This window comes from Rattus norvegicus (genome assembly GCF_036323735.1).
Source record: "Rattus norvegicus strain BN/NHsdMcwi chromosome Y unlocalized genomic scaffold, GRCr8 chrY_unlocalized_38, whole genome shotgun sequence".
Taxonomy (NCBI): domain Eukaryota; kingdom Metazoa; phylum Chordata; class Mammalia; order Rodentia; family Muridae; genus Rattus; species Rattus norvegicus.
In genome coordinates, this window is record NW_026947398.1 from 54,735 (window position 1) to 72,500 (window position 17,766).

The 17,766-nt window shown below is 36.5% G+C and overlaps 1 long non-coding RNA gene across 11 annotated transcripts in view; it reads left to right on the top strand.

Moving 5' to 3' along the window:
• Positions 1 to 17,766, top strand: part of LOC134484725 (uncharacterized) — a 134,826-nt gene that overhangs the window by 37,815 nt on the left and 79,245 nt on the right. For 7 of the 11 annotated variants that reach the window (XR_010062443.1, XR_010062438.1, XR_010062436.1 and 4 more), the window contains one exon: positions 792 to 2,651. The exons of 1 other annotated variant lie outside the window; for it this stretch is intronic. This is a non-coding gene — a long non-coding RNA (uncharacterized LOC134484725). Of the gene's footprint in view, positions 1 to 791; positions 2,652 to 5,373; positions 5,765 to 17,739 lie in introns of those variants that run through there. 3 more of the 11 variants (XR_010062432.1, XR_010062434.1, XR_010062441.1) reach the window with 2 other exon arrangements.

Genomic DNA, 17,766 nt, shown 5'->3' on the forward strand with positions numbered 1-17,766 from the left:
TCTGAAAGGGAGGAAAAAATTCTCAGAATAATTTTGTTTTGCATTTCTGTATTGTATAAGGATGATAAATATTTCACTTTCGATTCTTAGTCACTTGAGTTTCTTCACTTTTGAATATTTTGTTTAGATATGTAGCCTAATTTAATTTAGTTTCTTGATATATAGTGTTTTAGTTTTTCTAATATTATTTATAGAAGCACTTTTTTGAACATGTACATGGAAATAATGCTTACTATTTTTGAAAATAGCCACTTTAAAATCATTAAGATCAAATTACATAATGCACTCATTAAACTCACAGAATTGGCAGATCTGTTTTAACCAACTGAAATCATAAGGTCGCTTCATGAAATATCCCTATATAATAAAACATTTTCTACATACATTATACTTAGGAATATAGTTTATATATTTTACTCTTTGAGAATTTCCACCAATGAATGTTGATGATAATTTTCCATTTATTTTTTCCACATCACTCTATTTCTTTGAATCCTTCCTGTGTATATCTTCTACATTAAAGTACTGTTTAATAACTCTATGATAAACCCTTACAAATAATTTTCAATCCTCCAACTGAAGATACTAACTGTCCATAGTATGTCAGATATGTATAGCAGTTTTCAGGCCTTTTCCCTGCATTCTTCCCTGTTGAATGGTTTGAAGCTGTGCAGGAAACAACAGCTGCTATGTGACATGAGGGCAATACTTCTTGTATCCAGAAGACACACTTTATGTCTGATCCCTCCCACAATTTTCTAGACCTAAAGTCTCTTTTCACCTTGTTTCAGAATGGCTTTTTGGCCTTGTGGAAGGTGTATAACATGTATATCCAACTCATCATGGCTGAAATCAGTAAAATGTAGACAACTATATAATGAATGAAAGGAAGGGGTCACTCTTGGAAAGTATTAACAAGATCGTCATAACCTCTGGCCATGTTAGGTAATGAAAGGGTTGAATTAATAAAAAGATAGAGAATATAGGAAACATGGAGGAAACACAGATTATTTAGATTTACAGTCCCAAATCTAGAATATTTTTTAAAGCATTCGTGATTTACTGTGGGGAGCTGGCGTAGTGGCAATCCCAAGATGGAGTCCGGGACTGCTGCCACGTCTCACGAATAGCACCTGAAATTAAGCCCATGCCCCATTGTGAGAACTGCGCAGGCGCACCATAACATTATATGACGTGGACCTATGAACAGAGGTTACACAGACTGGTGAGGTGGTTGAGGGAGGATATAAGGGAGTGGCCTCGGGGGCTGGATGGAGGCATTGTTCCTGCTTGCAGACAAAAGGGTTCCTGAATAAACTGCTTTGAGAAGAACGTGTGGTGTTGCTCCTTTCCTGCTGGTCGGGGTTGGAAGTGAGAGTATATACTAGATGTATTGGGTATAGCAATATTAAATCAGCTCACTTTACATAATTAAAACAGCTCTATACTAAATAATTACATAGAATCAGGTATTCAATTTCTCCCACCTCAAATATCATAGATTCACATGTATTCAGTTGAAAAGAAATGAATATACATTTAAATAGCATTTAAAGTTTTTAGGACTATTTCATAAAGTAGACAAAAGGATTTAATACATTAAAATTCTATTTTGAATCTGGTATTATCTAACAATGATAGAGAAAATAAGGAGAGAGAGTGAGACAGGGGGACAATCTGGCAAAAGGGAAGGTAATGAGAGAGGGAGAAAGAGGTACGGACCACTGACACAAAGAGAGGAAGAGGGAGTATTTTACACACTAATTTAAACCTATACACACATATTCTCAATAAAATACTTGTGAACAGATTCAAGTCAACATTAAAAATAATCTTCTACCAGATAAGCTTTCTTCAAATCCCAGACATACAAGAGAGAAAAATTTAAACAGGTCCACTACAAGCAACAAGAAGACAAGAATATACACTGGTTTCACAACTATGTATTACAGTATTTGGAATTTTAGCTGGAGGAATATGACAACCGAAGAAGATCCAGGGAATACAAATGAAAAATTAAGAAATCAAAATGTTCTCGTTTGCAGATGTCATGACACCATTTTAAAAACTCTAAAAATGTATCAGTCTCTTAAGACTGAAAAATACGGTCATAAAAGCAGAATATCATACGAACACACAAAATTCCTTAGCCTTCCTTTATGCCAATCCAAACCATACTTTGAGGAAATATGGGTCAAATTCCCCTCACAATAATCTGAATATATAAAATAAAATATTGTGGATGAAAATATTAAAGATGCAAAGACCACTATGAATTAGCTAGACGTGATCCTGAATAGAGACAATTGTTCTTTAAAAGTTTAAGTTTCTTAAAGCTGAAAATATATTCACAATTCAAAGTGAAAACTCAAAACACGTTATCGTTTTTGTTTTCCAATTTCAAACCATGGGAGAGAAACAAGGGAAGTATTCCACTTGAAACACTCTTAAAATATATAACAAAATACCCTGAATTCGCATAGATATAAAGCATACTATGAGAAGACATACGAAGTAACCATGATCCATCCAGAAAACATATAAGAACATTCCAGCTGATGTTCTGAAGGACCTTAAAGACTTGAATAAATCAAACTTTTATAGTTTTAAGAATAAGTAGATAGTATAATAATGTCAATTTTTGATTAATTAATAAAGTAGAAACCTTAGATACCGGAGGATAGGCAGGGAGAAAAACGGCATGGTTATCAGTCAAACCTCAAATTCAATATGTTCATAATAGAGGAGGGAGTCTATTTGACATTGTCATTTCTGAATTCTACATTCTTGACCTAGTTGGGCAGATTCTATGTTAACATTCCAACTAACCACCTGGATGTAGGAGCCACAAAAAGTATATATATACATCTGCCACCAAAATGATATAAAATTGATGAAGCTAAGAAGTGCATTCTGCCAGGAACCGGATATAGACATTTCCTGAGAGACACAGCTAGAATATGTGAAATACAGAGGTAAATGATAGTGACAAACTCATGAACTGAATGAAAATGGACTTCTTGTGGTAAATGTTGGGAAATGATTACAAGATCTGAATGGGGCTTTAATCCCCACAAGGACAATGCCAATGAATGAAACCTTTCTGGTACTAAATCAATATTCAAAGACTGCACATGGACAGACCAATGGCTTCAACTGCATATGAAGCGGAAGATGGCCTTCGTGAGCACCAATGAAAGAAGAGGCCCTTGATCCTCCCTAGGTTTGATTCCCAGTTCAACGGAATGTAAAGAGACAGTAAGATGGCTTATAGAAAAAGGGGAAGGGGACAGGTTAGGGCTCTTATGGACAGGAAACTGGGTAAGGAAATTACATTTGAAATGTAATTAAAGATGTATCCAATTAAAAAAGCATTAAAAATTCCTAAAAAAATGATAGAAGTAAAAGAAAAGAAAACTATCAATGAATCATACATATTGATGCAGAAATCTAAAGGGTATGTATCAGGGAATGGTAATCAGAGTAATACAGGTGGAAAGACTGAGATGACGATGTATTAACTAGATGCACATCTCTGTCCCAAATATCAGTGTCAGAAACAAAGGGCAGTATAGGAATCCAAATCAAGGTGAAGTTTACATTGAGCTGAGGATACAATTCTTGTCATCCCTCCTTCCTTAGGACCTTTTTATCCTGGGCAAAAAGAATGAAAGCCATGAGCTATCAGAAAAACAACTGTACACTTCCTAATACCTGACTTTTGGAATAAAGAAATTAATGATAAAAAATCTCTGACTTCCAGGAACCATAACAAGCAAGGAAATCCAGATGTTACTGAGAGGGTCCCACCTTCTGAATCCCATATGTGGAAGGCTCAGATCAAGTCTATGTGTTCAGTGAACCCTCACAACCCCTACACAGCACTCACTGTGCTTTTCCATGTACCATATATTTTTCGTTTTTTAAACTAAAACCCTAGGCCAACTTCCTTCTCCCCATTTCTGATATCTACATTCTATTTGTTCTCCCTCCCAAATAGCTGTTTACACTGAAATAAAGGCCTATTAATAAAATCTAGAGGTACTGAATGAATGTCTGAGAGGAAGTTGCAGTCAGGAAAACACTAGTGACATCACAGGAGAAGCTAGGGCTCTCCAGTATACAAGAGATTATACAGGGATGGCCTAATGATCATGTCACTGAGAACTGGCATGGCCTACCTCCTAAAGAGCTTTCTTTATATCGACCAGATTCTATGGTGATGTTCCAGGTGTGTCCTTTGACACAGTGGAAAACTTTATGTAGAACATCTCTCTAAAGCTAGAGAGTTCTCTTTGCTTTATTAGTGGTTACATGCTCTGAATGAAGAAAGCTATAAAGGGTATGGCATGTGTAGAAAATATCTAGGAACATGGGACGTAGGAGATTCTTCTGTATTATAATTTTATTCCCATTTCCATTCCTGTGACAAACAGTTCAATTTCCTAAGTTCTATCTGTTTCCCAAAGGCCTTTGTTTCCCTACAGATATTTAATTGAGTGGATTTTGAATTTCATTTTCTAATTGTTCATTCCTTGATAGCGGACTTTATAGATATTCCTGAATGTGTCCTCAAAAATTCCGTTTTGCAATTCTAGTTTTTTGCAATGATTTTTGCAAAAAAGCTGGCCAAGCTAAAAAGTGAATGTAATAGTGTAAATATTGTGTACCTACTTCAAATGATAAACTCCCAAATTTTTATTTTATGCAAAAATTACCTGATATCAGTAAATCAAAGGGCAGCATGGACTATACAATGCGGTTATGTAGTCCCATTAGATATCATTTCAGTAATATCTACCTTCCTGTGTTCCAAGGGTGAGACTTCAAGCTTTTGGATGTTTTACCATGATTCTTTCTTCAAGCCATACTAAAGATACAGGATGATGGGAAGGGAGAGGAATGGCTTGAGGTCCAGTAAAAGCTAAACTTCAATAGGCACATAAGACCAGGATTGATATTGTCATTTGTGGATTTGACCTAGGACCTCAGAATCCATGTTAAAATTTCAACTAAATTCATAGATGTATAAGCCACCAAATATATATATATATATATATATATATATATATATATATATATATATATATATATATATGTATATATATATAATATAGATAAATCGATATAGAGATAGAGAAGAGATAGAGCTAGAGACAGAGACAGAGATAGATAGATAGATAGATAGATAGATATATAGATCAGACACCAAAACTAGATACGATTAAGGTTAATAAAGCTAAGAAGTGCATGCTGCCAGTAACAGGTTATATATCTTCCCTGAGAGTCACAGCTAGAGCATGTCAATTACAGAAGTGAATGCTAGTGGCAAACCAGAGAAGTGTAACGGACCTCTTGTTGTTAAATTTTTAGAAAGGATTACAAGAGCTGAAGACATTATCAACCCCATCAGAAGAATAATGCGAATGAACAAGAACCTTCTGGTACTATAAAGATATTCAAAGACTGTACATGGACAGAACTATTGCTCCAACTGCATGTGTGGCAGAGGATGGCATTGTTGGACACCAAAGGAAGGAGAGGCCCTTGGTTCTCCATAGGTTTGACTCCCAGTTCAAGGAAATTTCAACGGGTAGTAAGGGTGGTTTAAGTGTAAAGGAAAGGAAACATTTAGGTCTCTTACGGAGAGGAAACTGGGAATGGAAATAACATTTAAATATAGATATAGAAATATCCAAAAAGTATTAAAATTAGCTTAAAATTTAAAAAAAAATGAAAGAAATAAAAGTAAATAAAACTGCAAGGTAATCAGACATATTGATTCATAAATCTAGAGGGACACTGTCAGGGAATGGTAGTCAGCATAACACTAGTGGAAAGACTGAGATGATGAACTCTCAACTAGAAGTATTTCTCTCTCCCAGATATCTGTGTCAGACACAAACTGCGATGTAGGAATCAAAAACATGGAGGAGTTTACTGTTCGCTGAGGATACAATACTTGTCTTTCCCTCTTTCCTTGGTACTTTTTCCTTCTGGGAGAAAAAATAAAACCCATGCACTCTCAGAAAGAAAAAACAAAAACAAAAAAAAAACAAACAAAAAAAAAAAACTGTACCCGTCCCAACACCTGGCTTTTGTAATAATGAAATTAATGATAATAAAATCTCTGACTTCCAGGAACCATAACAAACAAGGAAATCCAGATGCTACTAAAAGGCTACCACTTCCTCAATCCCATATGTGAAAGGCTCAAATCAAGGTTGTGTGTTCAGTGAACCCTCACAAACCCTGCTCAGCACTCACTGCGCTTTCCCATGTATTTCCCAAATATTTCCACATATTTCTTCATTTTTTAAAACTGAAACAGAAGGCCAACATTCTTCTACTCATTTTGTTCTGTACATCGTCTTTGTTCTCTTTCCCAAATGGCTGTTTGCACTGAAATAGAGGCCATTTAGTAATCCCTAGAGGTACTGCGGGAATATATGTTATGCATTTTTTTTGTGACATCAAAAAAGCTAGGGCTCTCCAGGGTACAAGATATTTTTCAGGGAGGGCCAAATGATGATGTCACTTAGAACTGCCATGACCTACCTGCTAAACAGCTTTCTTTACATTCACCAGGTTCGAGTTTGCCTTTTCCAGGAATGTCTACTGTGACACAGTGGTAACATTTATGTACTACACCTCTCTACAGCTGGAAACTTCTCTTGCTTCATCAGTGGTTACAGGATCTACATGGAGAAAGTCAGTTACGGGCTTGTATTGAGTAGAAAAGATCTAGAAACATGGGATGTAGGAGATTCTTCTGGATAATAATTCTATTCCCAGGTCCATTCCTGTGACAAACAGTTCAATTTCCTAGGTTTTCCCTGTTTCCCACAGGCTATTTTTTCTCTACAGATGTTTAATTGAGTGAATTTTTTATTTCATTTTCTAATTGTTCATTCCTTGAAAGGGGACTTTATAGATTTTCCTGAATGTGTACTCAAATATACTGTTTTCAAATTCCAGGTTTTGGCAATGATTTTGGAAACAAACATGGCCAAACTATGAAGTGAATTTAACAGTGTAAATATTGTGTACCTACTTAAAATGATAAACTCCCAAATTTTTATTTTATGCAAAAAAATAACTGCCTGAGTAAATCAAAGGACAGCGTGGACTATGTAGTCCCATTAGATATAATTTCTGTAAAATCTACCTTCCCTTGTTCCAAGGGTGAGATTTCAGGATTTGGATGTTTTAAGATGATTCTTTCTTCAGGCCAAAGATAAGATACAGGGGGATTGCCAGGGAGGGAAGAATTTGAATTCCAATGAAACCTCAACTTTATTAGTATCATAAGAACAGGAGCGAGTCTATTTGGCATTGCCATTTGTGTATTCTACATTCTTGATATACCTGCTCAGAGTCCATGTTAAATTCCATCTAATCTCATAGCTGTAGGAAAAGTGGAATAAATGACAATAAACATAAGTGGTTGGGGGTGAACTTGGGTATCCCCAGAAAAGTCACAGGTGCCAGGTATGCAAGAGGTTCTGATAAACCTAATTGGATGATGGTAGTTGAAATACCAAGCAGCAAAGAGATAGAACCACTAGAGTCTGCCTCCTGTAGCTAGACATAATCAGCCACCAAAACTAGATAAGATTGATGATCTTAAGAAGCACATTCTGTCAGGTACCAGATATAGATCTTTCCTAAGGGACACACCAAGAGCATGTCAAATACAGAAGTGAATGTGTTGTTGCAAAAATATAAAAATAAAAAAATTGTCTTATATTCCGCTATCTCTGGCACTGTAGTTTCCCAAGTCTCTGCTAAATATCTTGGTTGAATACATCCCCACTCCTCAGCTGCCCAGTGTCTCATAGTCCCACACATGATCTTACACTCAAAACCTCACATGAAAGAACACACAACACAATAAACTTTGATACAATTGATAAGATTTAATACCCTACTTAAGCATACAAAACCTGGTACCATCCATACCTTAGGAACATTAATTCCAACCAGTAAATACCCAGAGCAGAATCCTAACCTCACCTGCCATGGCTTCTCACCTCTCCTCCTGTCTCTCCTTTTTCCTCTAGTCTCTTCTATTTCCTTCAAACTTCTTTCCTGCCCATCCTTCCTTTTCCTCCAATGATAGGCCTCCTTCTATCCTGTACCTGCCCCTCACCTGTACTTCACAAATTTAATGGGAAAGTGGTTCTGGGGAATTCACCTGAGTTCTGAGTACAGGACAAGGCAGCTGTCCTTGAAGCAGTGGATCAGGATCAAAATACAGATAACTTCACTGTAAACAACGTTTCTCCCTTTTTGTCCAGTTAAACAGACTTGTCATTTATATATCAATTGAGTAAGATAATTACCGTTCTGCAATTTATAAAGCATTTGATATACTCAACACCCAGTCCAAAACTATACCAGTTAGAAAGTACATTTAGTTTTTCATTCCAGCTTCATCAAGGCTTAAAATCTATATTATGTCTTGGCTAGCTTGTATACTATCTGATAACTATCCAATAAAATATGTATAGTCAGAGTTATACAGCCTGATAAACAATGAGACTATAATCAGTATCCAACCCTGTCAGAAATCTGAGAATGACCAAATATCTATACACATAGGAAGCCTAAGAGGACTTCTAGAACTGAGAGGTTGTAGAGACAAATCTCCACTAGCACAATCCCCTGTTAGCAACAGGTGAGTTTAAGTCTTCAGCCTTCTGACACAAGATCAACTGACAGCCTACTGAAATGTAGACTCGGAAGGGCTCACTATCCTGTATTGGCAGGGTTTATCAGTCAAATCCTCTGGATAATTTGTCCTTTTCTGGATAGTATTAATCTGCAGATGAAACAGGCAATTTTTCCAGTGACTGCCTAGCCACAAAGTATTGCCTCACTTGGAGGTAGAGATGTTCAAATTCATCATTAAATCTGCCAAAGGGGAACAGTTAGGAGAAGATAAGTAAAAACAAAAGATAAGTAATAACTTTAAATCTCAAATTTTGTGGATTTCTGACATTTTTGAAAAGCATCTATCTATCTAAGACAATCTGGACTGTTGTCTTTATATATTAATTTTGTTTTGATAGTACTCTTACAAAGTCAGAGCCATGACTTCGCTATTTGAATCTTAACTCACAGGTGTAAGCACCTCAGAAGTCTGTAATGAAAACAATAATAGGACTGTCTTTTGTAATTTTAAATTTTTCTGTCCAATAATTTCTATACCTAAACAAAGAAAAGATTAAGCTTAGTTACCAAAGACGATTATGACTGTATAACTCAATCTAGCTTATTACTCCTTGCTAAATTTCAACCAATTTTTCAATTCGTCATAAAAAATAACTTTAGAATAAACACTTCCAGCCCCACCCCAAATATTCCAGGGAAATGAGTTGTACATAGGCGTTGAGATATCCTTAGGGGTAGGGGGTAGGAAGAATGAAGCAAATGCAATAGCCGATATGTCCTGACTGGTCCCAGCTGAAAGTCATTGAGACCAGGATTCCAAGTAGTAACAGTCTGCAAAACACAACTCTCAAGACAAAGGTTTAGAATCGAGATATCTTTTTGTTTGATTCTCCTGAATATATTTTTCAGGCGGTCTACCACTATCAAACCTGATCAGTATGACTCTGTGAGGTTTCCAGAATCCTAAGCAAAATTTTTAAAAACACAAGGACAAAATCTTTCTCCCAAAATAATCTGTTACTTAATCTGAAACAAGAGAAGCTTGTATCTTACACTCCCTCCCAGAGTAATAATATAAGCATAAAACTCAAATTCACACCCATCATAAAGATTTTTAAAAAATTTTTAAACAATTTTCAAAAAAGGAATTTATGTAAAAATGATTCTGATATAAATCCGTTCTTGGTGATATCAGGAAATAAACCCAAAATTCCCATGGAGCCCATGTTAAGAGAATTTGAGCTTGCTATTGTCGTAAATATCAAAAGTAACTGAAAACCATAGCTAGACATCATCAACGAGCCATATAGTGGGGTAATTCATACCTTCTATCAATTCTAATATCAATAAGGAACACTTTAAACCAGGACTTTTGCCCAAAATATCTCAATCTGTTAAGCTCTCTAACTGGAAGCCACAGATTTTTCTTTACCCTTAATAACTTCTACAATATATGTCTGCATTCACTTTCCCTGGTGTTACAGACATTTCATCACAACTCTCTACTTGGTAGTGCCTAATTTTTTCCCTAAGTTCTGAGCAGTAGATGAAAATCCCCACCTAATTCAGGTAATCTCTCTACTCTCTTCTTTCTAAAAACAAACTTAATCACTTGTTAATAATACCTGAAAAGAAGAAATACCTTGTGTAACTAGGATTTCTACCCAAAATTCCCATGTGGAGCCCATGTTAAAAAGAAAATGAGTATCCTGAAAGACATTCTAAACAACTTTATTTAAAAAGCAGCTTTAATATCTTAACTCTCTGAGCTGCCATTACTTATTACACAGAATGGTACCAACATCTTGTCAGCCCAGGATGTTTCCCCATTTCTTTGTTTGATTTTCTGCTCTTAAGTTATCAAGAATTAATAGGGCACCAGAGTCCTCTTACTTAAAAAATAAAAATTTTATTTTTATGATTACTAGTGGATTCTTGCCCATCACCTTGGTTTGCCATCTGTTGTTGTAAAAAGAAAAAAGAAAAAAGAAAACTTGTTTTTTTACCCTGCTATCACTAGCACCGGAGTGTCCCAATATATCTGGTACATATCTTGGTGAAAACACATCCCTACTCCCTGTCCGTCCAGTTTCCCTTGCCGCCACACACTTTTCTATATTCAAACTCTCACATAGAAGAACACATAACACAATCATTTTGACCCAATTGATAAGATATAATTGCCCACTTAAATATACAAAGCACTTTACCATCCATCCCTTAGGAATATTAATAACAACCTGTAAATACACAGAGCATAATAGTAACCTCACCTGCCATGGCTTCTCACCTTCTCTTCCTATATCTCCTTTTTCCTCTAGTCTCCTCCTCCTCCTTCAAACATCTCTCTCACCCATCCTTCCTTCTCCTTCAATGGCAGGCCTCCTTCTATCCTGTACCTGACCTTCACCTGTACTTCACAAATTCAATGGGAGGTGGTTCTGGAGAAGTCACCTGAGTTCTGAGTACATGAGTAGGCAGCTGTCATTAGGGTAGTGGAATTAGCATCAAAATACAGATAACTTCATGGCAAACCACAACAAGTAGCTTTGATATTCTAGAGATATCTTTAAATCCATGTAAAATTGCAAATGTGATCAGGTTCTAGTTTCTTCTTGTCCTTGATGCTGAGAAAAGTGATACCCAATAGTGTATGAGAACAAATATTACATAGTACACGTAAAGAAAACAAATTACTCCCAAGGCCAGCGTAACTTCATAAGTAAGCAATTTGAATTTAGAGAGGAATGGTTTAATATTGTATTATTTATCTTTAAATATACTCTAATAAGAATCTTTTAAAAAGCACAAATCTAAATATCTTTATAAAAATGTCATATCTACTTTAAATGATCAGAATGCACACCTGTGAATGTCAAACCTTATTAAATCCTATCAGGAAGCTGAGGGTACAACTGGGACAGAAATCAGTCCTCAGCAGTCCAGCCTCTGTGACAGTCACACCATTAGCCGGTGCCACCATTGTACTTGATGCCAGATCTTAAAAAGTCCCAGCTTTTCCGAACTTCAAATTGTCCCCTAAATTGTTTTCTTTTCTTTTTTTTTCTTTTTTTTTTACATCAGAGCCAGTAGTTAAATCATGTTAGCCAGCTTAACGAACAATTTTATTTTTCCAAATTTTTTATGGGTGATGGCCATTGCTCATTATTCTACATTTCCTTGGGTGATGGTGGAAGCATTGGTCTGCCACAGAGGAAACTCCTAAAAGACCTCCACAACTATTATTGCAAATGCCAATGATTTTGCTCCCTGAGTGGTGGGAAGCTACGGGACGATTTTTATGTACTTCTTAGAATTAGAGAAATATGAGGGGAAAAACCGAATGAAACACTTCATGAAGATCTCAGTACACTTGGTCCTTGGTTCTATGACTCACCAAGGTGCAATGAGTCAGTGCTAAACAGTGGGCCATACTCCAGGATTTCTAAAACACTGTGCATTCCTCCTTCAAAGGCCTTGGCCATACTCCATGCCAGAACCAAATTTAAACAATGCTTTCACCATGGATAGAATTTGAAATAATATACTGAATAGGGAGAGTGGGCAGCTTTAACTTGTCCTTCACTTTAATGGAATTACTTTAAGTTTCTTTATATTTAGCTTGATGTTCATTACTGGCTTGCTGTCCATTGCTTCTACTATGTTTCTCCATAGGACTGGTCTCCCTTATCACTTTCAAGCTTTAAGCATAAAGAGGGATTGCAATTGCTTTTTCAGCATCTAGTGAGATTATCATGTGATTTTTTTTCAGTTTCATTCTATAGTAGATTATATTGATGGATTTTCAGAAATTGAACCATCCCACTAGAAATTAAAAATTACACAGCATAACCTATGAAAGGGAGCACATACTCGCCTGCATACTCTAAAACCACTCCCCCCCAAAAAAGCAAAAACAGCATGTAAACAAAAAAAAACATGCACCCTACAGAACAGATTTTATACTAACATACACACTCAAGCATCCCACAAAAAAACAAAAACAAAAACAAAAACAAAAATACATGCAAGCAAGAAAACCCCACACCCCCAACATCAAAATAGCATGAAGTAAATATCACTGGTCACTAATACCTTTAACCATTAATGTCCTCTATTAAACAATAAAAGGACAGATGATAACACAATGGATTTAAAAACAGGATCTGTCATTCTGTTGCATTCAAGAAACACTCCAGCAATTGTGATAGACAAAGCCTCAGACTAAGGTGTTGGAAAAGGTTTTCCAAGAAATTGAAACAAGAAACAAGATGGTGTAGCCATTCTAACATCCAGCAAATCAGTCTTTCAACCAAAAGTAATCAAAAGAGAAGGGGAAGGACACTTCATATTCATCAGAGGAATAATCCACCAAAATGGCATCTCAAATCTGGGTGTCTATATCCCAAAGACAAAAGTAGCAACATTAGTGAGAGAAATATTGCTGAAGCTGAATATCACATCGAACCTCACACATTAATAGTGGGGGACATCAATGTGACATCTCAACAAGGGCAGGTCATTGAGACAGAAACTAAAAAAGAAAACAATAAAAATAAAGATATAACTGACACGAGTTTAAATTAATCTGACCTCACCGATTTCTACAGATTTTTTCACATGAACACAAAAGTACACACTTTCTTTTCAGTACTGCACGGAACCTTATCCTAAACTGAACATATTCTCCCTCACAGAACAAGCAACAGCAGATACAGAAAGACTGTGCTAACCATTGAATCATCTCAGAACACCATGGATTAAAACAATAACAAAAAGTCAATGAACTCATGGAAATTCAATAGCTGGAAACTGAAGCACCACCAGTTCAGAGAAGACTTGAAAAAAAAAGTTTTCTTAGAATTCAGTGAAAATGATGGCATAACGTCTCCAAACTTAAGGCAAATAAGGAAAGCAGTGCTAAGAGGAACGTGCACATGCAGCAGAGAGCACTTTCATAAAGAAACCGGAGTGACCCCATACTAGCAACTTCCCAGCACACCTGAAAGCTCTAGAATAAAAAGAATCAAATACATATTAAAGGAGGGGACAGAGAGAAATGATAAGACTTGGGGTGAGAGTGATCCATCAGAAACAAAGAGAATACAAATATCAACAAAAACAATAACTGATTCCTTGGGAAAATCAACCAGACAGACAAACCCTTAAACAGATAATGTAATAGAAGGTAAGACAGCATCCAAATAACAAAATCAGAAATGAACAGGGAGTCAACCTATTGACACTGATGGAAAGTACAGAATCATTAGGTCTCAAAAACCTGCTGTCTACAAAATTAAAATCTCTGAACTAAATGGATGATTGTGTAGATGAATACCACTTACCACAAGTAATCTGAGGTAAGATGAACTATGTAAATAGCTCTACAACCCCTAGAGAGACACAAACAGTAATTAAAAGTTTCCTCACTGAAAAATCCCCAGGACCAGATTGATTGAGTGCAGACTCCTACCAGATTTTCAAAGAATTCTCAACCTACTCCAAAACACAGAAACAGAAGGAAAATCGCCAAACTGATTCCATGACAGCACAGTTGCCCGGACAACAATATCACAAAACGACTCAACAAAGAAAGAATTTCAGACGAATTTCCCTTACAAACATCGGTGGAAAAAATACTAGGTAAAATGCACCAAAACAAAATCCAAGGACATATCAATGTGCCATCCAGCGCCATCTACTAGGCTTTTTCCTGAGGATGCAGGAGTGGATCAATCTATGAAAACCCATCAAAGTGATCCACCATATTAACAAACTGAACTGAAAAAAAATATTCTGCCCGCAGCATTTCACATTTATGTGGGAGCTCCCCTTGAATTTAACTTTGTGGTAGTTGCTTATCATGACAAGTATATATATATAAATTTGTACATATATATTTTAGTAAAGTAACATATTAAATTGTTATATCCTAACATAATTTATAACAAATATTAATATATTATATTAATATTAACATATTGTATTTATACATAAATTATTATATTCATATGTTAAATATAATTAATATTATTATATTGTTACTATATTAAATTAATACATAGTGATATAATATTGTAACTGATATATTACATTAATATGTCAAAATTAATATAGTAAGTATTAATATATTAATATGAATTATTAATATCCACTATTACAAAATGGTGTGAAGGAGCTGAATGAAGAAACATGGAAAAAATTGCAAGACTATCTCTTTAGATGCTGAAAAGCCTTTGACAGAATCCATCGTCCTTCCCTATTTATGGTCTCAGGGAGACCAGGAATGTCAGGCACATACCTAATGCAATAAAATACTAAAATAAATCCAAAATATATTACACAAAATGCAATATAGCATGGCAACTGTTCATATCAAAATAAGGGGGGAAAAGCAAAAGGCAATTCAACTAAATTGGAGAATGAGAACAGACTTCTAATCTCGCAGCATCCTTTCAGTAAATTCCTTAAATTCCCAGCTAGAGCAAAAAGAAAATCAAAGGAAGTCGAGGGCATGATATCGGAAATAGAGAACTCAGTGTATCGCCATTCACACATCATATAATAGTGATCACATTTGATCCCAAAGTTTTACCAGAAATGACCTATATATGAAAAACACCTTCAGCCAAGTGGACAGATTAAATGAAAATAATCTGTCATGCAAATGACATAGAGGCTGAGAAGAAATTATGGAAGCAACACCAATCACAATGGGTATATTTTATTTATATAAAATATAAAATATGAAATATAAAACAACTCTAACCTAGCACATCAGAAACATGTCTGTTGTGAACTCCAAGTCTCTGAAGAGAGAAACTGAGGAAGGTAGCAGAAGACAGAAAGACCTCCCTTGCTCACGGATGGGTAGAATTAAGAGAATCAAAGAGGCAATCTTACTTTTGGGTGAAGATACAAAGTTGCTATCTTGCAGTCAGGTGTGACATGGTTGCCAAGGTGCATGCAGATCTAAAGGCAATCTTACAGTCTTGTGTGGAGTCAAAGAAGACATCTTGCTGTTTGGGTGTGACATGGTTGCCCAGTGGGCACATGTGACATCATTGGCTGAGGAAGCAGGGTCAACCTGAAACATCTCCGGCTTTCTAGCATGCAGATTGTGTCACAATTTCTAAATCACATAAGTCACCGAAAATAACCAGGGTAAAAATCTCTGACAGAGGGATGGCAGGCATTACTGGAGAAGGAAATGGCTTTGATATCTGTAAGAACAAACTGCTCATGCCACGCCTTCCAGTCAGCCCAAGTATCATGGGATGAGGAGATCTAGATTTAGAGACTGAATGTTTAATGTTTTCTTGGGAAATTTTAGCCTGCTCGCGACAGTTCACTGTTATCAGGAAATATTTGAAGTGGAATACTATGCAGGTATGAAAAATAAGGACATTCTGAAGCTGCGGTCAACTAGAATGAACGAGTTGAGAAACCTGAAACTCCTCTGGGTGAGATCATTGAAGACCTCGAGAAAAAACAACACTGGGCCTTGGTCACTGAAGACAGATATCCATAGAAAATACAGCAGACATGACTGAGGAAGAAACAGCTGTGTCTACTGCACTATTGAGAAATGGTTAGAGCCACTACAAGGGGAGAACTCTATTAACAGAAAATTTGATCCAGAAATACTGTTGAGGAAAGCTTGTTGAAATTTCTGAACCCAATGTGTCCATAAAGAAAACACACAATCTGGTTAGTATGATTATAATCTATAAATGTGTATTGGGTAGATCAAACCCTATCATAATGAATTCCCCAACCATAAAACCCCTTGCTACATGTGCTTTCTCCAGGCAATATGGATTCTTTCCATCATTACTTCATCCTCTTTTTCCTTACTCCTCTCCCTTCCCCTCTTACCCTCTTCTGCCTCTCTACCTAAACCCACAGTCAAACCTCCAGTACCATCTTTCCCCTCCGGCTATCAGTAATAGGCTCTAGCATCTACTGACCAGTTAAAATGGGAAGAAGGTTCATATGCGAGCACAATCACCTGAGTTCTTGATAGAGAGCCAGTCAGGGGGAAATGTCCTTTGAGGAAGCAGATAAATATCAGGATAAAAATTGCATTTGCTGGGGGAAGAGCAAATCCTTATAATGCTTTCCATATCTATCCAGTGGATTCTGAGAAAATGGGGAATATTCTTCCTTAAGACCCAGCTATTCTACACCTGGTCTTATATCTGAAAAGACCTCTGCCATATGGCAAGGACATATACTCCATTATGTTACTAGTGGATTTCTTCACAATGAACAGAAAATAGAAATAAGCCAGATGCCTCTCAAATGAACAATGGCTACAGATAATGTGGTTCATTTACACAATGGAATACTACACACATATGAAAAATAAGGACATTGAGAAGCTGCGGTCAAGTAGATGGAATAAGAAAGTATTGTCCTAATGAGGTTACTGAGACCAAAAGTAACATGTAGATATTCACTTAAAAGAGGGTATTAGCCATAAAGTACAGATCTCACACACTAAGATCTACGGAACCAAAGAGGATAAACAAGTAGAAAGGGCCAAGAAAAAGTCTTGAATTTCACTCAGAAGGAGGAATAAACTAATGAGAGGAGGCAGATGGCATGAAAAGATTGTCTGCCTAAGGGGATGGGAAGAGAAATGGGGTTTGAGAATCATTTCTTGGGAGAGACGGGCAAGAGGGACAGAGGGCCAAGAGAATAAACTGAAATCAAAGACTGTGCAGAATGGGTGCTATCTCTATGATTTTCCTGCAATCTGGAAAGTGTGAGGCTACCCCAGCGTCCATGAGGGTGACTTTAGCTGAGACTGTTAAAAGTGAGGATACAGATACTGAAATGGTCACTTACTGTAGCCAGAGAGGAACCAAGGTGGAAGGATAAGGACCCAAACCCACCCCCAAAATTTTGACCCAGAAATTGCCTCCACCATAAGAAACACAGGGACAGAAATGGAACAGGAAAAGAGGGAATGGCCAAAGGATAAGTGGCCGGATGTGAGCCTTATCCTAATGGCAAACGACAAACACTGACATTAATAGTCCTTTCTTGTGTTTGCAGACGGGATGGTAGCGTTATTGTCCTCTG